Genomic DNA, 24,159 nt, shown 5'->3' with positions numbered 1-24,159 from the left:
GGGAGAGATGCCTTATTAGAAACAGTGCGCCCATATGTGAAGGGCCCGTATTTACACAAAATAGCACAACGGATCACCAGAGGTTGTGAATTATGTGCCAGGAATAACCCCAAGACTGACTCCCACCCTAAAGCCATTGGGGTTCAATATCGGGGCAAGTGTCCTTTTGAGGACTGGCAGGTGGACTTCACACAAATGCCTAGAACAACAGGCAACTTCAAATACCTCTTGGTTTTTGTGGACACGTTCTCAGGATGTGCATTTCCCACAAAGATGGAAAAAGCTTCCGAAGTTGCAAAACAGCTGCTGAAAGAGATAATCCCTCGCTTTGGGTTGCCGGACTCTATCCAGAGTGATAATGGGCCGGCTTTTGTCTCTGACGTCACTCATGCAGTAAGCAGTGCGTTACAGATTAACTGGAAATTGCATGCTGCATGAAGACCGCAGTCTTCCGGGCAAACAGAAAAGATGAACCATACCTTGAAGAAAACCTTGGCAAAACTGTGCCAAGAAACACAACTTCGTTGGGACCAGGTACTATCCCTTGCCCTCCTCCGCATAAGAGTGGCATCTAGAATTGGGCTACAATTAAGCCCCTTTGAGATTGTGTTCGGAAGACCCTTTCAGGCCTCAGTTCTGAAAGCCAGTCTGGGCATAGTACAAGATTGCCGGATCACACAATATGTGAAACACATCCAGGAGGTTCTGGCAGTAATTCATAACTTTGCAACCTCGAGGATCTCTATGCCTCCTGATCAGCCATTGCATCCCTTCAGACCTGGAGATCAGGTCTTACTGAAGACTTGGCAGAGCGGGGATGCTCAAAACCAGCTGTCAGAAAAATGGACTGGTCCCTATTATGTTTCGTTAAGCACACATACTTCTCCGAAACTTGCAGGCATAAAACCCTGGGTACATCATTCCAGAGTTAAGAAAGCCCCAGGAGGAACTGACCCAGAGACGAAGTCCCATTGGTCTTGTGAACCCATTGAGGACTTGAGATATTTGTTTAAGAAACAGACAAAAACTTGAATATTACTGCCTTCTTTTCCAGTTACTGTTGCAGGATTCCCAAGGACTCACTTTTTTCTGAAGAAACCCTGAGAAAACTAACATGCTCTAACCAATCTTCTTCCTTTCAAAGTTTAGGAGACGTGAAATAACATCTAGGATCATGCATATGCTGCCAGTATTTTTTTTTTACACAGAAAGGTTTTCAACCTTGATTTTGATTTTGTTGTTTCTTTTTTTAACTTTTTGCTTTTTTTTTTAACTTTGAGGTGTTTTTTTTTTTTTCTCTGCTTTTTTTGTTACTTTGGCCAATGAGTGAAACTGCAGTTGTATGAGATATCCCACGCGTGATAAATGGTAACTAAAGAGCTCTTTGTGTCCATATGTTGTATGTCTGTATGTCCTTTCCTTGTGTCCTTGTCTTGGCCTGCAGTGGTTGGCAAATTGGTATAAATGGTGCCCATAGACGTTGGAAAAGAAAAAAAAAAAAAGAGAGAGAGTCTCCAGTTATAGAAGAACTAAAGGTTATGGTTTGATTGTCAACATTGCACTACTGAACTAAGCCGGTGCCTTCGTAGAGATTGAATATTGTTGTTTCTGTTAATTTTCTGATATTTATGGCAAAGCTTCCCAGAAATCTAAATTCAAGTACAAATTTGGTAGTCTGTCATTTGGCTGATGCAAGGAAATTTTGTGGAACCTCAGTAGAGCTCCTGAGATACTCCACGAAATTTTCTCCCTTTCCTCCTGGGACGGCATTAGATGAATTTGTTCTATTTGGCTTTTACCTAATGAAGTAAAACTGGAAGGGAAGCATTGTCACTTGGGAAAATGGTAAAACTTTGGTATGTACAGAAATGTTAAAAGTGGTTTTCTAAAATGTGTATAAAAAAAATCTCAGTATCTGGTATGTATGTAAATTGTCATTGGTGATTGTCACCTTGTAATATTGTGTAATTCAATTGTTTCATATCTACAGAAATTGTTTCTGGAAATATAGGGAGAAAAGGTCTCAACAGATTCCTGTTGATGGAACTGTTGAGAGTAAAAACTTTCCTACAAAGGACTGAATAGACCTGGAAATACAGCTGACATTTACTAAGATTTCTTTGACATGATACTGGTAATTTTTTATGCATTCTGTCCTGAATCCACAAAGTTTTTGTTTTATTTTGTTTTGTTTTGAGTAACCAGGATCTGCAGCAAGGTTGCAATTTTTTCCAGCAAAGCTAACTTGTCACATTTTCTCTCCCCTTGATACCAACACAGCATACAAATAGCGGTAGTAATTTTTGCTACGTATCTCAGAGTCTGTTTTTGTGTAACTTCCATAGGGATTTTGTCTGCTTAAACAAAAAATTGGATGTGAGTTTGATTGTGTGGCTTTGTGTGGAGTTCTTCCAGAAAGTTGAAAAAGAGCTGAACCAAGAAGAGGAGAACCTGTTTGCTTTGTTTGTAGGGTTCCAGAAACCTCCAAAGAAGGTGAGGAAGCTTGCCTCCATTGGCAGGACTGGACAACCCGGCCAACAAAAGTCCCTGGTACCCTCGAGAAGAGGAAAGCCCAGGTGGAGTCTGATGAGACCAACTTTGTACCTTTTATTAACCTTTCGCGTGTGCCTGCAGTAGAGCATTGATAAGTCCTTTTAAGTGCGCGGGTGAGCACCCACAGTCAGGCACCCCGTTTTGTATAGGGGTTGCTCTACAACAGATTCAGACATACATATATTTTTCAGGAAAGAGATATGATAAATTGCTAACTGGTTTTGAGCAGGTGACCTGGTTCACTGGAGGACTATGGTGGGAAGGGGGTGTTAGTGCTGTGACTTAACCCCTTGTCCTTTTTGAGTTCATTAATTTTCTCCATTACTTGTGTTTGTCTGTTATTGAAGCCCTGTATTTTTGAATGTGTTGTTAATATTTTTTTTAAGATTTATTTATTTATTTATTTATTTATTTATACAAGCACTGGATACAATCAGAAGCGCTGGAGGGTGAGAGAATTCACCAGAGACAGAGCAGGAAACAGAACAGGCAGACTGATGAAATACACTGCTGAGGGGAGCAGCGGGCGTGGCAGGAGAGGTCTGTCACGCCATGTGGGACTCTCGCAGGCGGGCCAGGGATCGAACCGGTGCTGCAAAGGCCGCGGGCAGCTTTGCAGCCCAGTGCTCAATCACTGAGCCACTGGGGGAGGTTCTGTTGTTAACATTTTTGATCCTTGTTCAAACTGCATTAGTATGTTATTGCAGTCTTTATTCTGATCCTGGTTTACATCATGCATTTTTTTTTTAATAGAGGCATGTTTTATTTATTTATGTTTGTTTGTTTGTTTTGTTTATACATGCACTGGGTAGAGTCAGAAGTGTGAGAGTGTGAGAGAATTCACCAGAGCCAGAGCGGGGAGCAGAGCAGGCAGAAGGACCAAAGTACACTGTTGAGGGGAGCAGCAGGCGGCAGGAGAGGTCTGCGCGCCATGTGGGACACTCCTCCAGTGGCCCGGGAGCAGCCGGGGATCGAATCGGCACCGCAGAGGCCGCGGGCAGCTTCGCAACCCAGCGCTCAACCGCTGCACCACTGGGGAGGCCCATGCATTTTTTTTTAAGTTCAGTGGTGTTGTTATAACTGTTGTTCACTTGAACTCCTATTCAGGCAGATGCCACAGTCTACTGGATTGAGGATTCTCTCAGGGTTTTGGTTGTTGTTTGCTCCAGCGTTTGTGATTTGTTTTTCTGTCACTTCATTATAGTGTTTATAGCAGGGACCAGGGCTAAATTGCAGACTGCCCCCTTTGTGCCTGTTTCTGTTCCTGGGGAAATGTTACTGACAAGGAATAATAGGGGGAAAAGCCCCATGGCAGGAGGCCTGAAGAATTAGCTCCAGTGAGTGTCAGGGATCAAGCTTCCTCCTGTGCTGTAGGTACCAGAGTTGTGGGGAGGGGTCCACAGTGAGCCCCTCCTCTAGGTCAACACCTCGCCCTAAATATCTTAAACAGCCTTATGTTAACCTCAATGCTAAGTTTGAGAAATTAATTCAGCCCTGGACAAAAACTGAGCTTTCCAGTGCATAGCTTTCTCCTAGGATTAAAAATCCAGAGTAGGGATTAGGGCCAAAATAAGGGGGTGGGTATTGTATGGGGAATATAACCAAAATGAAAATGCATACATTGTGCAAAAATGAAAAATGATATAAGAATTATATAAAAGAAAAGAAAAAATCCAGTTGATGTTAAATGCCAGTTAGCAGCTGTATTTAGTTGTGTTTTGACCCTGTCTGGGGAAGGTGGGAGAGGGTGGGGAAGGTGGGGGGTGTTATAGGGCAACCAGATATAAAATGGGTTGCCTGACTGTGGGTCCTCGCCCACATGCTTAAAGGGGACTTACACTGCAGGCACACACAAAAGGTTAATCAAAGGTTTATTTACAAGGGAAGGGGAAATGAGGCAATGGACAACTCAGGGAGAAAAGAGGAAAATAAATTCTTAGCTGCATCCTACCCATTCCTCCAACCTGGAATCCCAAGTGACCCACTGAGACCAAACCTGCTTGGTAAAGAGCACTAGCTGAGTGCCCCAAACCCCACTAACATGGCTGGTTTTTATTTACAAACAGAGAAAATGGCTGCTTAACTCTGCCCTTAGGTCCTTGCAATCTGCCTTTGGGGATCATGGGATTTGTAATTCCCAGTGTCTTGATGGAGTGGGGGTAGCATCCACAAAGCCTGTATGAAATTTGCACAGGACATCCTTTCCCCCTAGCAATTCCCCCTTTCACTTTTTGCCACCATTTCCATGGTGATGAAGATCAATTATGGATGCTGGGGTGCAGCCTCAGATGAAAATTTTTCTCAGGTTCCAGTTTGAAAGTAAACCAGTCTCTCAAGATATTGTCCACTGTGGAAAGCAAAAGCCCTCCATTCCTGGAAAATAGTTTATCAGTCCAAGCCAAAAATAAATAAATCTGGAGGCATTAGCTAAAACAAAACAGCAAAGATATCAAATCACAGGGAAAAAAATATTAAAATTGATTCAACTTATGCAAAAACAAGTTCTCTCAACATTGATCCCAAATTGTTTCAACAGCATAGCAAAACTTTGCAAACTAAATCTATTTTTAAACCTTATTAGCTATTTTTGCATAAAATCACAAGGCAGAATGACTAAACAGCAATTTTAGCTGGCTTTATTGGAATACTCCATATAGGATCAGAGCGAACCATTGGCATCTAGTCGATGTAGGCTTCAGGAACAAAGTTGCTCTCATCAGACTCCACGTGGGCTTCCTCTTCTCGAGAGTACCAGGGTTTTTTTTGTTTTCTGGGTTGTCCAGTCCTGCCCATGGGGGCAGCTTCCTCACCTCCCTTGGGGGTCTCAGGAGCCTATGGACAAAGCAACAGGTTCTCCTCTTCTTGGTTCAGCTCTGTTTCAACTTCCTGGAAGATTCCACTCAAAACCACACAATGAAACTCATGTGCTGGGAGCCAGCCTCGGCAAACTGGGTGTCAGGGGTTCCTGAAGGGTGGGATGGCATTGGCGCAGTGGAGGAATAAGGCAGACACACACAATGTCTTGTGCAAGTGCCTCCTACTGAGGGTCTCAGCGGGTCTTTATTTATTCATTTGTGCAAGTGGTGAAATGACATCATCATATGCATGGAAGCAAAGCAGAAACAATCAGTGCATTCTTTTCCCATAGACTTTTGGCTCCTACGTGCTCTCAGCAAGAAGGCAACCTTCAAGGTTAATAGATAAAAAACTAAACCTTACACTAAAATTCATTATTTCAGCTAGACAATTACCTAAGACAGTTGATAGCCATCGGCACACTCCTATCAGCTAAAGCCTAAGCATCCAAAGAGTCTTCTATTCACATGGCCTTCAGCCGGAGACCAGCGGCTTTCTGGTTATCGGCTAACAGGGTTTTCTACCTAGAAACTTCTTAACACAATTAACTTCATTTAAAAACTTTCCTAAGAGGGCCTCCCCGGTGGCGCAGCGGTTGAGCGCTGGGTTGCGAAGCTGCCCGCAGCCTCTGCGGCGCCGGTTTGATCCCCGGCTGCTCCCCGGCCACCAGAGGAGGGTCCTACATGGCGCGCAGACCTCTCCTGCCGCCCGCTGCTCCCCTCAGCAGTGTACTTCGGTCCTTCTGCCTGCTCTGCTCCCCGCTCTGGCTCTGGTGAATTCTCTCACCCTCCCGCGCTTCTGACTGTACCCAGTGCTCGTATAAATAAATAAATTAAAAAAAAATAAAATAAAAAGTGAGAAAGCACCTGTTTAAAAAAATAAATAAATAATAAATAAAAACTTTCCTAAGAAACTTCTAAAAAAGGCAAAAGAAGGACTTACTATAATTGTTATCCTGGGTTGTTTGTCAGTCATGTTCATGTATAACAAACTCTTTCCCATTGTCAGGCAGGCCAAATGTACAGTGTTTAATTTTTAAGCAGGTATTTCTTTGTGCCATTTACTTACAGTATTCTATATGTATAATTTATTGCCCAATGTACTTTCTGAGAAGTTTTTTCTTATATGACCAAGAACAAAAAAACAAAGAAAGTTTATAGGTTACAGTTTGATCTTTGGCCCCATGGTGTGGGGTGCAAGGAATCTTCAGCCCCACAGTGTGAGGTTCTTGGAAATCTTCAGCCCCACGGTGTGAGGCCCTTTCTTTTGTTTACCAGCTGGCCCTTTCTTAGCTGGTTGGGGCAGCAAGGCCCCCCCAACTCATGTCCAATTTTTTAGTTTAAGCAGACAAAATCCCTATGGAAGTTATGCAAAAACAGACTCTGAGATAAGTAGTAAAAGATTATTACCACTATTTTCATGCTGTGTTGGTATCAAGGGAAGAGAAAATGCAAACACAAGTTAGCTTTGCTGGGGAAAAAAAAAAAAAATGCAACCTTGCTGCAGGTCCTGGTCACTCAAAACAAGAAAACTTGTGGATTCAGAACAAAATGCAAAAAAAAAAAAAATTACCAGGATTATGTCAAACAAAACCTAGTGAAAATCAGGTGTATCTCCAGGTCTATTCAGTTCTTTGTAGGAAATTTTACTCTCAACAGTTCCATTAATAGGAATCTGTTGAGGCCTATTCTCCCTATTTTCTCCAGAAACAATTTCTGTACTATACAATATTACAAGGCAACAATCACCATTGACAATTTACATCAGATACTGAGAGGTTGTAAACACATTTAGCAAACAAATGTGAACATTTCTGTACATGCCAAAGTGTTACCCGTTTTCCCAAGTGACAATGCTTCCCTTCTAGTTTTCTCTGCTAGGTAAGCCAAATAGGACAAATTCATCTAATGCCTTTCCCAGGAGGAAAGGGAGAAACTTTGTGGAGTGTCTCAGGAGCTCTACTGAGGTTCCACAAGATTTCCTTCTATCACCCAAATGACAGGCTACCAAATTTTTTACTTGAATTTAGATTTCTGGGAAGCTTTGCCATAAATATCACAAAACAGCAGAAACAACAATATTCAATCTCTATGAAGGCATCAGCTCAGTTCAATAGTACAATGTTGACAATTAAACCACCACCTTTAGTTTTTCTTTCAATGTCTATAGGCACCATGTATACCAATTTGTCAGTCACTAGAGGCGCAGACAAGGACACAAGGAAAGGACATCCAGACATACAAGGTATAGACACAAAGAGCTCTTTAGTTACCATTTATCACGTATGGGAGATCTTATACAACTGCAGTTTCACTCATAGGCCAAAATGAAGTTAAAAGGAAATACCAAAATCAAGATCGAAAGCCTTTCTGTGTGAAAACAATACTGCCAGCATATGCGTGATTCTAGATGTTATTTCACGTCTCCTCAACTTGGAAAGAAAAGATTGGTTAGAGCATGTTAGTCATCTCAGGGTTTCTTCAGAAAAGTGAGTCCTTGGGTATCCTGCAACAGTAACTGGAAAAGAAGTCAGTAACATTCAAGTTTTTGTCTTTTTCTTAAATAAGTATCTCAGGTCCTCGATGGGTTCACAAGACCAACGGGATTTCGTCTCTGGGTCAGTTTCCTTCTGGGCTATTTTAGGTCTAGTGGGGCCCCTGGACCCCCCTATTCTTCATCTGAACCTTCTCCATGTACTATCATTTGTCTCCTTTCCTCTGTACTGGGCTCTTGATTCCTGATATTTGGATGGTATTCCCTCCTATCACCACCTGGGCCTCTACTCTGGGCTACCATTTGCCTCCTTTCCTCTCTCCTTGGTTCCAGGTTCCATGTGCTCCATCTATCTTCCCTCCTGTAACCCCTGCATGAATCATCATGTCGTGGTGTCCTCAGTCTTCTGTCCTGTCTTCTGTCATTATTTTGTCTCCTGCTCACCTGTAATCTGGGACAACTGCACTTCCAATGTCCCTCTTCCCTGCAGTGAGCACACTGATTTCTCCCTAGGGGTTCATTTCTCCTGGCTTCACTTCTCAGTCCTGACTGTTTCCCTGAAACCCTGTCCTGTGCTCTCTTTGTACGAAAACTGTTGCGGGTTTCGGTCTCCTGTCCTCTCTATTATTGTAAACTCGAAATGCTAAATCTACTACCTGGGACGGACTCGTCTCTGAGATGCTGTCCACCTTTGCTAACTTTTTCCTTATGTCTGGGGCACTATGTGTAATGAACACCACAGTGATCAGACGAGCATTTTCTGGAGCATCTGGGTTTATATCCGTGTGGTTGGTGTACGTCTGAATAATTCCTTCAAGGAACTCTGATGGATTCTCATTAGCGCACTGTTCAAGTTGTAATATTTTGTTAAAATTTTTTTGTTTGGGGATTCCCTGCTGCAGTCCTACCAATAAACTTTTTTTATACAGTTCTAACATCACCATTCCCCCATTGTTGGGGTCCCATTTGGTATCTACCACTGGGACAACCATCTCTGGCTCTGGGGATTCTCTGTCCTGTTGGTGGAGATGGTCAGCCTCCTCCTTGGCTTTCCTGAAAACCATTCTCTGCTCATCCAGAGTCAGCAAAGTTTGGAGCATGGACTGTATATCTGCCCAGTTAGGGTGGTGAGAGAGGAAGATAGAGGCAAACAAGTTTGCCATCCTCTTAGGAGCCTGCCAGTATGAGGGGACAGAGCTCCTCCAATTTAGGAGGTCCACAGTGCTAAAGGGATGGTGCCACCAAAAGTACCCAGCAGGTCAGCCATGTTCATTCAAGGCACCCATCAGCATCTGTTGGAAAGGAAACTGTCCTACCTCACGGTGACCCTTCTTACCAAAGTGGGTGCCGCTTCTAGTGTGGGGAGGAGACACCATTTTTGTTTCTTCCCGGGAGAGCAGTGGGAGCTGTGAAGCCTCAGGAGTCTGCACAGGGGGAACAGTGCTACACTGAGGAGGATTCTATCCTGGTGTGTTTAAGGAATGCAACAAATGATAATCCTCCTCTTTTAATTCTGCCCTCTTGCAGTCCTATTTTATTCCTTCTCTGCAGCTTAGCCTCCCCCACATCCAATTTTTGGGGGGCAGCTTGTATCTTTTTAAGATTTATTTATTTGTATACAAGAGCTGGGGTATAGGCCACAGGCACGGGAGGGTGAGAGGATTCACCAGAGACAGAGCAGGGAGCAGAACAGGCAGACTACAGAAATACACTGCTGAGGGGAGCAGCGGGCGCGACAGGAGAGGCCTGCTGCACCATATGGGATTCTCGCGGGTGGGCTAGGATCAAACCCACACTGCAGAGGCCACGGACAGCTTAACAGTGCAGCACTCAACCCACTGAGGCACCAGGGAGTCCCTCCTGCACACTTGTAAGAACTTCAGGGTTTTCCTCCCTCGTACTCTGCACAGCTAAATTGAGAGCCTGAATTTGTTGCTTTATGGTATCAATAGGTGGAGTGGAGCAGCTAGTTCTCAGAGAAGCAACAATGTAGCCAATGGTGCTCACACCCACTACCAGAAAAACACCCAGAAGCACAGATTGCAAAGGATGGCTTGCAAGCCACTCAGGTAAGCATATGAAAGAAAAATCATGTGCCACAGCCCTGGTTTCACCAAATTATTTGTTTGGTTGTGATGTTTAATGGAAAAAGACTATTTAAAGTCAAGGCCAGAAAAAAACAAAGAATTTAAGCTAGGGATGAGATTGCTTAAGCTCATGGTTGAAAGACCAGACAGAGCTTTATTCAAGGAAAAAAAAAAATAACTGTTGAAGACCTGGGACAAAGACTTTTACCAGTGTCCTGCAGACCTCGTGCACTTAAGGTGACCAAAGCAAGGAGTTACTTTGGGCTGGTCTACTATGGGTGTAACGTGGAAACCACACTGGGCGCCAAGATGTTAGAGGGCAATCCCGATATAAAACGGGTTGCCTAACTGTGGGTCCTCACCCGTGTGCTTAAAGGGGACTTACACTGCAGGCACACACAAAATCAAAGGTTTATTTACAAGGGAAGGGGAAATGAGGAAATGTACAACTCAGGGAGAAGAGAGGGAGATAAATTCTTAAATACATCCTACCCATTCCTCTGACCTGGAATCCCAAATGACCCACTGAGACCAAACCTGCCTGTCCAAGAGCACAAGCGAAGTGCCCCAGACCCCACTAACATGGCTGGTTTTTATTTACAAACAGAGAAAATGGCTGCTTGACTCCGTCCTTAGGTCCTTGCAATCTGCCTTTGGGGATCATGGGATTTGTAGTTCCCAGTGTCTTGATGGATTGGGGGTGGCATCTGCAAAGCCTGTATGAAGTTTGTGCAGGACATCCTTTCCCCTTAACAGGGGCATGGAAGGGAGGAAAATGGGAGGGTAGGGGGAGTAAGGGGATTCAGTGATGGTAGTTGGTTAGATGATCACAACCTCTCACTAGAAATAACAGCCTCTAGTAAGAGAGACAGGTGATCCCATCACAGGTGAGCCCCCCAGTTTGGGATCCAGCTGTTCTTTATTGGGAGCATCAGTGTCATCAGTCATCACTCTGGTTCTCCAACAGTACATCCCTGTCCTGGAGGCCAACTCTGTGCACCCCCTCCAAAGTCCACAGAGCTGGATCTCAAAATTCTCCAGTGTGGTTAAGTCCCTCTAGAGGGTCTCTGTACAACAGCTGCACCCACATCTCATGAACTGTATCCCCTGTATCACTGCACACACATTTTAGCTCCTGTTTGATGCTGCAGATTTCAGTTTATCTTCCAGGGGATATGATTTTGTTCTGCAGTAATTTAGTGTGAATATAAGGAGGAGGTGAGCCGGGTATCTTCACTCTGCTGCCAACTTGCCGGGCTCTTCTTGTCAAATCCTTTACAATACATTCTGAGATAAGCTTGAGGTTTTTGTTTTTATTATATTAGTTTGGTGTACTAGAGTAATTGAGTTGAATGTTAACTCAAGCATGATTTACTGGAATAAATTCTACTTATTCTGCATAATTCTTTTTTTTTAAAAAAGGTTTATTTGTTTATATATACAAAAGCTGGGGTACAGGCCAGAGGTGTGGGGGGTCAGAGAATTGACCAGAGACAGAGTGGGGAACAGAACAGGCAGATTGACTGAAATACACTGCTGAGGGGAGCAATGGGTGAGTCAGGAGAGGTTGGCTGTGCCATGTGGGTATCTCCCTGGCCGGGGATCGAACTTGTGCTGCAGTGACTGAGGGTAGCTTCATAGGTTGCATCTTAACCCCTTGTGATACCAGGGAGGCTCTCTGCATAATTATTTTTATACATTGCTAGTTTGGATTTGCTATGTTTTGTTGAATATTTCTTGAGCTTATATCCAAAGAGATATCAGCCTGCAATTTTTCATTTCTTAAGATAACTGGGTCTATTCTGGTATCTGAATAATATTGACCTCATATGATGAATTGGGTAGTGTTACCTCCTCTACTCTTTGGAAATATTTGTAAAGAATTACTTTTTATTTTTTAACCATTTGGTCACCAGTTGGACGTTTGGGCCAGAGCTTTATATGTGGATTGTTTTTAATAACTTGTCAATCCTATAAGTTATTATATGTGTGTTCAGATTGCCTATTTTAACTTGACTTCTCTAGTAGTTCATAATTTTCTATGAACCTGCCTTTTTATCTAAATTCTCTAATTCTTGGCATATAATTTTTCACAAATTTCTCTTATAATTCTCTATTTTGTATGGTCACGTAGAGTCCCTCTTTCAATACAGATTTGAGAAATTAGAGTCTTTTTCTTTCCTTTTTTAGTGTGTCTACTTAAATATGTCAGTTTCATTGAACTTTCAAAGGAACACATTTGACTTAATTATTTTAGTGTTTTGTTTCTCTTTTCTCTATTTGCTTACTTAGCACCCTAATCAATTTTTTTTCCTTCCTTTGCTTGGTTTGGGTTTAGCTTTTTCCTCTTTTTATTTTGGTTTAAAGAGGACCTTTGGTAATTGATTAGAGAATTTTCTTTATTAATGTAGTCACAAGTATAAACTTTCCTCTAAGCCCCATTGTAGTGACAGCCAATAAATTTCCTCATGCTGTTTCTTAATTTTCATTATTCTCAAAGTATTTTCTAATTTCCCTTTTGATATCTTTTTTGATCTTTTGGTTATGTAAAGTACATTTTTAACATATTGGTGAGTTTCCCATATTTCTTCTAGTTATTGAATTTCCTGCCCTGTGATTGAACATACTTTATATTCTTTATGTCTTTTAAATTTATTAGGTTTGGGAGAATGATGTTAACCATATGGCAGAATAGAGAGGCTGAGATTAACCTGTCTCTTAAAAATAACTGAAAAAAGAACTGATAGTGAGTCTTCAGCAAACACACACATTGAACCAGCAATATGACAGCAGCAATTACCCAGGATACCCAAGAACCAAAAAGGGGGCAAAAAATGGAGGACCCCATTCTCCACAGGTACTGGCCGAATGGAAAGCCCCGCCCACCAAACCAGCCCATATCTTAAAGTCTGGACTGGGTAGCAGCAAGGAACCCTCAATATCCCACCCTACTACAGCTAGAACCCTCAGATACCCACAGGTGAGCAACCCAGGAGTGGTCAGAACTTAATTTTTCCTTCTTTTTCCTGCGACTCAACTAAGGAATAAACACCTGCTGGGAGGCGCATCCCATCAACCCTCTGGCACCACCTAGCAAACGGGAAAAATTCCAGGCACCAGTGCCTATTGAGCACTGAGCCTCCATCTTGAAAGACCAAGCACCAGTCATACCACTCAACCAGCCCACCCTTCCAAGAGGAACAGGCCAAAACCCGAACCTCACAGTTGTTTTGCCCTGCACCAGGGACTCTCAGCTTCCCCAGCTACACCAGGAAGTGCACCCATCAGCAGACAGGCCCACTGCTGGAGACTCGCAGTGCTGGGCCCTACAGCAAGGGCCTCTGGATACCCCAAGTGGTCTGGTCAGAGGAAGCCACAGGATCCCCCTGCCCAGCTGCCACAGAGACCCAGACTGTGTGCAGATCTGCCCACACCCAAGTGAGAGTCCTGGACATCTCACCCTCCAGCAGCAGCAGTCTGGTCAACAGATACCACCTAATCCCACCCCAAATCCACCCACTGCACCAGCATCGCAGGCAGCGTATAGACCCACCCACTGGCCATCAGAAGAGGCCCAGTAGGTGGGACCTGAAGGCAGAGCAGCAGGAACATTGGCACCCATCTGCCACCCAGAGCGGCCTGAGCCCCAGCCAGATGCATATGCACCCTGGTAAAAGCACACAGAGGTCATGTCAGTGGGCACCAGTGGCCACATGGCCCTACCCCAAGAACAAACGTGAAAGCAAACAGTGAAGAAAAAGAAATACACAAGTGGTCGAGCAAGCCTTCCTGGGAACTATACACCACAGAAAGAAAATCAGATACTAGAACCCAACACTGATAGGTAAGAATTCCTCTACCTGATGAAGAATTCAGAATCATCTTAATTTAAAAAAAAAAAAGAACTAAACTAAACTAAAGCAGAAAAGGAACAGAATGCTATGAAAAACATAATCAATGAACAGAAGAATGAGGTTGAATATAAAATGGGAAAGTGAAAGAAGTGAGGAGGTAAAAAGATCAATGGAAGAGCTAAAAAAATTCTGGGAAGATCCACAAAAAATAGAACAGGTGAAATGGGAGAATGAATCAGTACTATTGAATGATATAAAAAGACCTAAGGAAAAAGAATGAAGAAATACTCCATGAATTATTTGACACCATGAGAAAAAGAAATATAAGAATCATAGGAATCCCAGAAGGAGAAGAAAGAGATGAAGGGACTAAAACTATTCAAGGAAATAATGGAAAAGAACTTCCCAAATCTGAAAAAGGAAAGAAAAATAGACATACAGAAAGCTAGAAGAACCCAAAGTACCATAATGGAAAGAAAACTACAGCAAGACACATAATAGGAAAGATTCCAAGAGTACAAGACAAAGTAGAAATAATTAAACTGATGAGGGAAAAGGAAAATATAACCTAACCTAACATAACATTACATAACCTAACCTAACCTAACATAATTTAATATAATATTATGTAAAGGAAAACCAACAAGCAGACTTCTTTGAATAAACACTAAAGACAAGAGAGAATGGAGCAACATATTCAAAAACAATCCAAGGCAACAGATTTTAGCCAAGAATATCCTGCAAATCTCTTCTTTTTTTGAGGGAAAAATAAGAACCTTCTTATACAAACACAATCTTTCAAAATGTGGTACAATTAAGCCTCCACTCAAAGAAATGTTACAAGAACAGGAAGCACTGAACAAGGTAGTGAATAGAACCACAAATGATCACCAAAATGGCAATAATAGACTTCCATGTATCACTAATCACCTTAAGTGTTAATGGAGTAAGCTCACCAATAGACAGACACAGTAGCATGCTGGACTAAAGAACAAAACCCAGACTTCTACTGTCTCCAGAAAACACACCTGAGCTCTAAAGATAAACATAGATTGAAAGTAAAGGTTCAGAAAACAGTTCTACAAACAAATGCCCCCAAAAGAAGTCAGAGGTGACCATACTTATAGCAGATAAAACAGACTTCAAACTAAAAAAGGTGGCAAGCAACAGCAAAGGACATTATATAGTGATCAAGGGGACAATATACCAGAAAGACATAACATTCATCAGTATAGACTCACCAAATGATGGAGCACCAAAATACATTAGACAATTACTGGATACAAACATTGGAGAAAATACATATGTAGCAGGAAACTTGAATACAGCACTCTCACCAAGGGCCAGAGCAACAACAGAAAATAAACGAGGACACAATAGCCCTAAATGAAGTTATAGACTAGACGGAACTAATAAACATTTACAAGACACTGCCCCCCGCCCAAAATACACATTTTTCTCAAGTACCTATGGATCATTCTCCAAGATCGACCACATACTTGGTCACAACACAAACATCAACAAATACATGAAGACTGAAATCATACCAAGTCTCTTCTCAGATGATAAAAACATCAAAATAGAAATAAACTATGAAAGAAAACAAGGAGATTGCCTCCTACATGGAGACTAAACAATGTGTTACTGAGAGACCATTGGGTTAATGAGGAAATCAAAGAAGAAATTAAAAATTACCTTGAGACAAATGACAAAGACAACACAACATTCCAGAATCATTGGCTTCAGCAAAATTAGTATTAAAGGAAAGTACATAGCATTATAGGCCCATATCAAGAAACAAGAAATAATCTGAATATAAAAATAAAATTTTAATTAATTAATTAAAAGAAATAATCTGAAGAAACAACCTAACCTTCCATCTTGGGGAACTAGAGAAAGAACAACAAACAAATCCAAAAGCCAGCAGAAAAAAATGAAATAATAAAAATTCAAACTGAAATAAATGCAATAAAAATAAAATATATAATCCAAAAGATCAATAAAACTAAAAGCTGGTTCTTCAATAATAATTACTAAAACAGACAAACCCCTAGTAAGGTGCAAAAGAGAAAAAAGAAGAAAACCTGAATAAGTAGGATTGTAAATGAAAGAGGAGAAATTACAACAGACACAGTAGAAATCCAGAGGATAATTAGAGCTTACCCTGAACATTCATATACAAACAAGTTCTGCAATGTAGATGGGCTGGACAAATTCTTAGAACTATACAATCATCCAAAGCTGAACAAAGAAGACTCTGAAAACTTAAAAAACAAAAACAACAATTACAAGCAGTGAAATAGTAATGAAAGCCCTCCCAAAACACAAAAGCCCAGGATCAGATGATTTCACAAACAAGTTCTACCAAATATACAAAGATGAATTAATCAGGAAAGCAAAAAATCAGGAAAAAAATCAGGAAAGCAAGAAAACAAAAAATCAGGAAAGCAAGAAAACTACCAAATTTATTTTACGAGGCCAACATTACACTAACACCAAAATCAAATAAAGACAACACAAAAATAGAAAACTACAGACCAATCTCCCTAATGCACATAGACACAAAAGTCCTCAAAAAAATCTTAGCAAATTGAAACCAAAAATTCATCAAAAGGATTATACATCATGACCAAGTGGGATGTATCCCAGGGACACAAGGATGTTCAACATCCAAAAATCAATTAATGTACTTCACCACACCAACAAAAAGAAAAACCATATGATCATAGCAATAGATGCAGAGAAAGCTTTTGATAAAGTTGAACATGCATTTATGATGAAGTCCCTCAAAAAACTCAGGTTAAAAGGGACAGATCTTAACATAATAAAAGCCATATGTGACAAACCCACAGCTAATATCATTCTCAACGGTGAAAAATTGAAAGCCTTCCCATTAAGATCTGGAACAAGACAAAGATGTCTCACCACTGCTTTTCAGTGTAATACTAGAAGTCCTAGCTATAGCAATTAGGCAAGAGAAAGAAATAAAAGGAGTCCAAATAGTGAAAGAAGAAATGAAACTGTCACTATATGCAAATGATATAATAATATATATATAAAATTCTAAAAATGCCAGAGAAAAATAATTAAAACAATAAACCAGTTTAGTAAAGTAGCAGGTTACAGAATCAACACCGAAAAATCGGTAGCCTTCCTATATGCAATCAATCAATCTCAAAAGGAAGAAATTAAGAAAATCATCTCATCTACAATTGTGCCCCCCAAAATTAAATACCTGGGAATAAACCTAACAAAGGAGGTGAAGACCTTTACAAGGAAAACTACAAAATGCTTTCAAAATAAATAGGAGATGACATCGAAGTGGCCACTCTACAAAAGCAATTTACAGGTTCAATGCAATTCCAATAAAAATCTCAATGACATTATTCAAAGAAATGGAACAAATATTGATGAAATTCATATAGAACCCCAAATAAATCCAAATAGCGAAAGCTCTCCTGACTAGAAGTGGGAAGAATAGAGGTATTACACTCCCAGACTCCAAGCGATACTACAAAGCATTATAATAAAAAGTGTAGTATCGAAACAAAAGCAGACACACAGACCAATGGAACTGAAATGAAAGCCCAGGAAAAAACCCACACATTTATGGCTAACTAATCTATGACAAAGGGACAACGAATGTATACTGGAATAAGGAAAGTCTCTTCAATAAAAGGTGCTGGGAGGGGAGGGATTGGGGTCAGAATGGGGGGGTTGCAATTATATGGGGAATATAAAAATAAAATTTATTATTTAAAAAAATAAATAAATAAATAAAAGGTGCTGGGAAAACTGGACTGCCACATGCAAAGGAATGAAACTAGACTATGCCTCTCACCATACAATAAAAATCAACTCAAAATGGATGAGACCTGAATATAAGATCTGAAACCATAAAATACATACAAGAAAACATAGGCAAAACACTCTGTGACATAAACTTCAGAAACATCTTTGAGGAGTCATCTCCAGAAGCAAGGAAAACAAAGAAGAGAAAAAGCTTGGACTACCCCAAACTAAAAGTTTCTGTACGGCAAAAGAGACACTAACTAAAATGAAATGTCATTAATCACACAGTGCCTAATTTATAAAGTGAACGTATCATATGTATGTATGTGCAGGGAAATCTCTGTGTATACAGGACTCCATGCTATTTGTGGTTCAGGTATCCACTAGGGGGTCTTGGAATACATCCCACATGGAAAAAGGGGAGCTGCTATACTAGTGTTTGGATTTATAGGTGTGTATTGCGTGTCCTTGTTGCTTTAACTTGCATTTGCATTTATATTGTCCTTTCATTTGCCTACTTGCCATTAATATAGCTTCCTTGGAAATGGTTCAGAGTTTTGCTCAATTTTAAAATGTTGTTTGCTCCTTGTTGAATTTTAAGGGTTCCATGCATATTCTAAAACATGTATTATATAAGAGTTGTGATTTGCAAATATTTCTCCCAGTCTGTGGCCCAAGCTCATTTACTGACCCAACACTAACATTAATGCACAGACTTTTCTGGGAAGAAAAATGAGAAGTTGCTGACTGCATGGGGTTCAGAGTAAAGGGGACTTGGTTGCCTACAGGATGATGTGACTTATTTGTTTGTGTATGTTCTTGAGTCCTTATGAGGCCTCTGTGTGTCATAAATAACAAATATTAGTTATTATCAAAACCATTTATTATCAAAAATAAATTAGATGACAATCCCTGACACTATGAAAAACTCCAGAGATCCCCTCAGCCGAGTGTTCTCAGGCTCTGGCCCTCTACTCTAGGACCCACCATCTTGTCACTGAACTGTTTTGCCTGAGAATTTCCACCTGACAAATTTGGACTGGATGAACAGACACCCCTTCCCACTGAAAATAGCGAAAAATGCCACTTTCTTAAAAGCATCAGAACTGACAATATAGTAATAAATGGCCACACCCAGAAGACAAGGGCAAGACCCTCCGTGGGCCCCACAGAGAACAGTGTCCTGAGGAGGGAGGAAGGGCTGACACGTTGTCCAGCCCTTCAGCTCTGCGCTGAGTTAGATAACCAACACCCGCCTTCCTTTTTAAAATTTAGGAAAAGATGCTTTATTCTGATTAATATTTATATCTATCCAGATAGTGACCTGACCTATTACTTAAGGGAGATAATATTGGCCCTTTCACTTTACATGTGTATGTTTCTAATGCATTTGACTTGATATCCCCAAAGCATGAAGAGCTGTGCTGTGCAACAGAATGTTCTAGGAGAAGGGATTGTTCTCCATGTACACTGAACAATATGGTACCTGTAACCATGGGGCTATTGAACACTTGAGATATGGCTCATGAGCTGAGATCTTTAACTTTCCATTATATCTCATGTATGTTCCTTGTAGCTACCATATTGGACAGGACATTTGTAGAATGTTCTTAAATTTCATTATCTGCCCCCTAATCTATGTAATGCGTAAGATGATATATAATAAAATTATCTTCATATGGAAGTCATGGACTTCTCTATGTGGGTTTTAAGGATATCCTTGAAATACAGCATGTCCAAGGAAGTTTAATTAATATGTACTTTAACAAGAGAGGGAGGGTTGAGATCCCAAATCTGAATACAGACTGTCAAATCCCTGGTTGACCAAAAACTGCACAGGTGTGGGACACTCAAGAGAAATTGGTGGAAAAACAGAAAGAACTTAGAGGGAGCTCTACCCTTGAGTGACAGACTGATCCTGGTGTAATCTGTGAGTCTACACCTATGACTGATGAATTCCCCAATCCACACAAGCTCAGAGAACCAGAAGCAAAAAAATCTCACTGAATGAAGGAATCAAAGGTGAGAATTTGGGGCTATCTATGCGTTTGGATATTTGGGAACACCTGGAACAAGGTGGCCAACAAGAGAGTACATGGCAACATCTGAGTAGGCGCTGCTAGGGATGGCCTGGTCCATCTCTGCCAACACCGGCATCAGCTGAGATGTGTCTTGTTCAATATTTTTAATGTCCTTAGCCAGAATCATGTGATATTTCAGAAGAGATGCCTCTTGTTTCAGGGTTGGGGCACCACGGAGCATGTGGGGCCTGTTCTGAAGCACCGGGTGACTTGCTTCCTCTTTGTGTTTCCTCTTTTGGATGACAGCTGTCGCTTCCTGCCGGGGACCAGCCTCCGGCAAAATGTCATGTCGGGGTTCCTGAAAGGATGAGATGGCCTCAGCGACCTGTAAGGGGCTGAAACTTAAGGGCTGAGGGGAAGGGGATGAGGTAGAATGAGGAGACACTGACACTTGGGAGGTGCTAGTATCTTCTGCCGAGAGACTCAGCAGGTCTTTATTTATACATTTTTAGCAAGCAGTGAGATGACATTATCATGTGCATAGAAACAAAGCAGAGACAATCAGTGAATCTCTTTTTCTATGGGTTTTTGGCCACTATGTGCTCTCAGTAAGAAGGCAACCTTCAAGGTTAATAAAAAACTAAGCCTTACACTAGAACTCATTGTTTCAGCTAAACAACAACCTAAGACAGTAGATAGCTGCCAGTACATCCTGATCAGCCAAAGCCTAAGCAAGAAAAGACTCCTCTTATTCTCATGGCCTTCAGCTGGGGACCAGCTGCTACTCAGCTATCAGAACTTTTTCTACCTAGAAACTCCTTAACTCAAATAGCTTCATTTAAAAACTTTCCCAAGAATAACTATAAGAAAGTGAAAATCAAAATCAACAAAAAACTATGAACCAGAGACACTCTATGGGGGGTAGAGGGTGGGAGGGGAGGGATTGGGGTCAAAATAAGGGGGTTGCAATTGTATGGGGAATATAAAAATAAAATTTATTATTAAAAAATAAATATAAATAAAAACTTTCCCAAGAAACTTCAAAAGAAGGACCCACTACAACTGTTGTGCTGGATTGCTTGTCAGGCATGCACAACAAACCACCTCCCATTGCCAAGTGCGTCAAACTGCACAACAACTGATTTCTAAACAAACAATTTTCCATGCTATTTACTTACAGTATGCTGATACATATAATTTATTGCCTAATATATTTTCTGATAAATTTTTCTCTCTCTATGACCAAGAACAAAAAGCAAAGGATGCCAGATCTTCAGCCCCACGGTGTGAGGCCCCCTCTCTTAGCTGCTTGTCAGTATCCTATCTGGCTGGGGCAGCAAGGCCCCCTGCAGCAGCTTCCTCCTCGGGGTCACCAGTCACTATCTTCCCCACAGCCTTCCTGAGGCTCTTTGTTCTACTTCACATTGAAATTTTCAATCAGGACCTTGGAAACATCCCTGCCCACATTGCCCAGGCCTTAAGAGCTGGCTCTGAGTTTCAAGAGTCCTGGGAGGTGGCCCCTTAGAATCCACAGTACAGGCATTTGTACCCTAAGACCTCTCTGGCAGGTTGTTGAGATACACACAAGGATCCAGGGTTTGCATTTTTATGACCTCATGAGAGCCAGTCATAATTGAGCAGTGAGTAGACCAGGAAACTTTTTTTCTCTGGGGTTATAATTATCTTGTTCCCTCATGAGCTTAGTTCCTGTTGTGCTCCTTCTGTTATAGGACAGGGAGGGGGTAGCCCAAACCCCGCAAACCTGCCTATTCTAAATGGGTTCTGCCATCCGCCGCATCAACACAAAACATAGGAGACTTTAATGGGAAGGACCTTTAATAAAACTAGGAAACAATACAGGTAAGGCAAAGAATCTAGTTTCTAAATGAAGCACCCAAAGTTACCCGTCCCCTCGTGGGTAAAAGTCCATCCATATGGGATCAGCCCAGAACAAGGCCCCAAAGCCTGCTACAAGTCTAAAGTATCTTCCAGTGGGGACCCACAGCAAAGGGTCACAAACAACCGGACAAGCCCGGAAGGAAAAGAGCAAAATCCAGATCAAGATAAAAGCTGCCATTGTCACCTCCCCACGGGTCTCACCCACATCTGTGTCACCCAGTCCACGACCAAAAGACAAGCGCAGTTTCTTCACGTGTCTCTAGGCTCCATGCGCCTCCTCCAGGTCTCCTGGCTCCATCCTGCTTCCTTCCTCAGTCTCTTCTGCAGCTTCTCTTCCTGCTCAGCTCCACCCTTCCTTGGGTGGGGCAGGGAACCTCCCCCTTTCCTGGGGACCACCCTGTTACACTTCCTAATCACCCCAAGACCACCCCAGGGTCAGAATCTTCTCCATGGACATATCACACATGCCAGCTATTCTGCCCGCTTCATCCTGGGCAGACCCCTGTCCCACAGTCTCAGTCCTGCTTCCCGGGCCTGGGTCCTGCTCACCTGGGCAGGGCTGAAGGCTCGGATCCCTCACCTCATCCCGGGCCTCTCTCCTGTGTCCTGTTCTCTGTGTCCATCATCTTCGTTTCCCCCTTTGCCCACTAGAGGAGGAACATGGAAAGTAACCCCTGAGACCACGCACAGCTGAAGTGAATGTCTGTGCCCCCAGCGCCTCCCTCACCTGGGCCTGACATGGGGTCTGGGCTGGATTCCCCTGAGGACTGGGCAGGCCTGGCTCCAGGGTCCTCTGGCCTCCAGGCCTGAGTTGTCTCTTGAGGCCCCAAGGTCTGCCCTTCTCCAGTCTCTTTCTGAAAGTTCCAGGCAGGTCATGGTGTGGGGCTGCTCATCCTCTGTAGGAGGAACCTGGGGAGGACACTCAGCGTGCACATTTTATCTGTGAGTGCTCAGGGATTTTCTTGATTGACTTGCGTCAATCAAGTATTCCAATCAGTATTGGAATACTCTTGATCGACAGACTCAGTTTCTTGTAGGTCTTCTCTCTGCTTGTCATTTCTTTTCCATTTGTATGACTTAATGGGAGAGAGACTTCAATATTCTAGTTCATCTGCTGAATTATTCATTTCTATGAACAAATTTATAATTTCCAAGAGTTCGCTCTTATTTATGATTATATATATTAAATAAACTCTTCTACCTTTATGTTTAATTTATTTTTAATGTATTTTTTAAAGATTTATTTATTTACTATGCATAAAAGAACTGGAGTATAGGCTACAGGTGGGGGATGGTGAGAAGATTTACCAGGGACAGATGGGGAGAAGAACTGGCAGATCTACTGAAATTCACTGCTGAGGGGCGCAGCTGGTGAGTCAGGAGAGGTCTGTTGTGCCATGTGGGTTACTCCCTGGCTGAGGATCAAACTCAGTCCTAAGCAGTGATAGTACTGAGACTTAACCCTTATGCCACCAGGGAGGTCCCGTTTTTAATGTATTTTTTACATCTTTTGACATTATTTAAAATAATAGAAGGGGACCTGATAACACTTCTCTGCTTTCACAATAAACAATCTCCCTCCTCCTAGCACGGGGCTCAGGTCAGGTTTACACGTGTCTTTGTCATCTTTGCTCAGTGTCCATCTCTCATGAGAGGGCAAAATCCACATCTCCATGGCCCTCTCTCTGCTCTTCATTGTGTTTTCAGGGGAGGCAGCTTGGGGAGGCAGGAGCCATCTAGGGAGGGGGATGCTGGGAAGTGAAGAGGAGACAAAGGCAGAGAACACTTGGGAGATGCTCCCTGGTTCACTGAGAAAAGCATTTGTCAAAGTGTGGTCTGTGGAGCCCTTGAAGTCACCCAGAACCTGTCACAGGATCCATGAGGTCAAAACTGTTTTCAAAATGTGACTCAGACATCTTTGGCTTTTTCACTATTTTGACATTTGCTGAGGTAAAACTTAGCAAAAATGGAGGTTATATTACTAACTGCAATAGTAGTTATTCTTCACCACTACTTCCCTCAGAAACACAACTCCAAGCCAGTTTCATTTCAAAACATCTTGGTTGAAGCATTGAAAATTAGCTTCATTATTTTATCATCATCAAATCCAATTTTACAGTACCTGATGTGATGACACGCAAGTACACACAGAGCACTTCTGCTGCCTTCCCAGATGCTATGTGCCAAGGAAAATATTTGCATGAGATGAATTAGACTTCTTTCCCTTTTTTTGTAGGCAATATATCTTGACATGAAGGGATGAATGACAAAAACTATGGCTATTTGGATTTAGTTAATTGGCAGACATTGTCCTGAAAATGAATGTGTGCTCCTTTAAGAAACTGACCTTCAAATGACAATTGATAACTGACAATAACCTCTCCTTGACAGAATGAAATTACTCAGACAAAACCCGAATTATGGAAAATTGTGTCCTATCACTAACTTGACAATTTCCATTACTATTTTTACTTTTGGGATTTGTGGTGAAAAATAAAATCAATTTTTTAATAACTTGATTCTGCTGTATTGAACACTGAAGGTCTTTATAACTTAGGGGAACAATATGTTACTTAAAAAAATCACAAATTAGCACAAGACCCC

The sequence above is a fragment of the Talpa occidentalis genome, unplaced genomic scaffold (genome assembly GCF_014898055.3).
Source record: "Talpa occidentalis isolate TD23 unplaced genomic scaffold, MPIMG_talOcc4v2.1 talOcc4.2, whole genome shotgun sequence".
Taxonomy (NCBI): domain Eukaryota; kingdom Metazoa; phylum Chordata; class Mammalia; order Eulipotyphla; family Talpidae; genus Talpa; species Talpa occidentalis.
The sequence above is the reverse complement of the archived record's forward strand: the minus strand, read 5'-3'. Positions refer to the sequence as shown.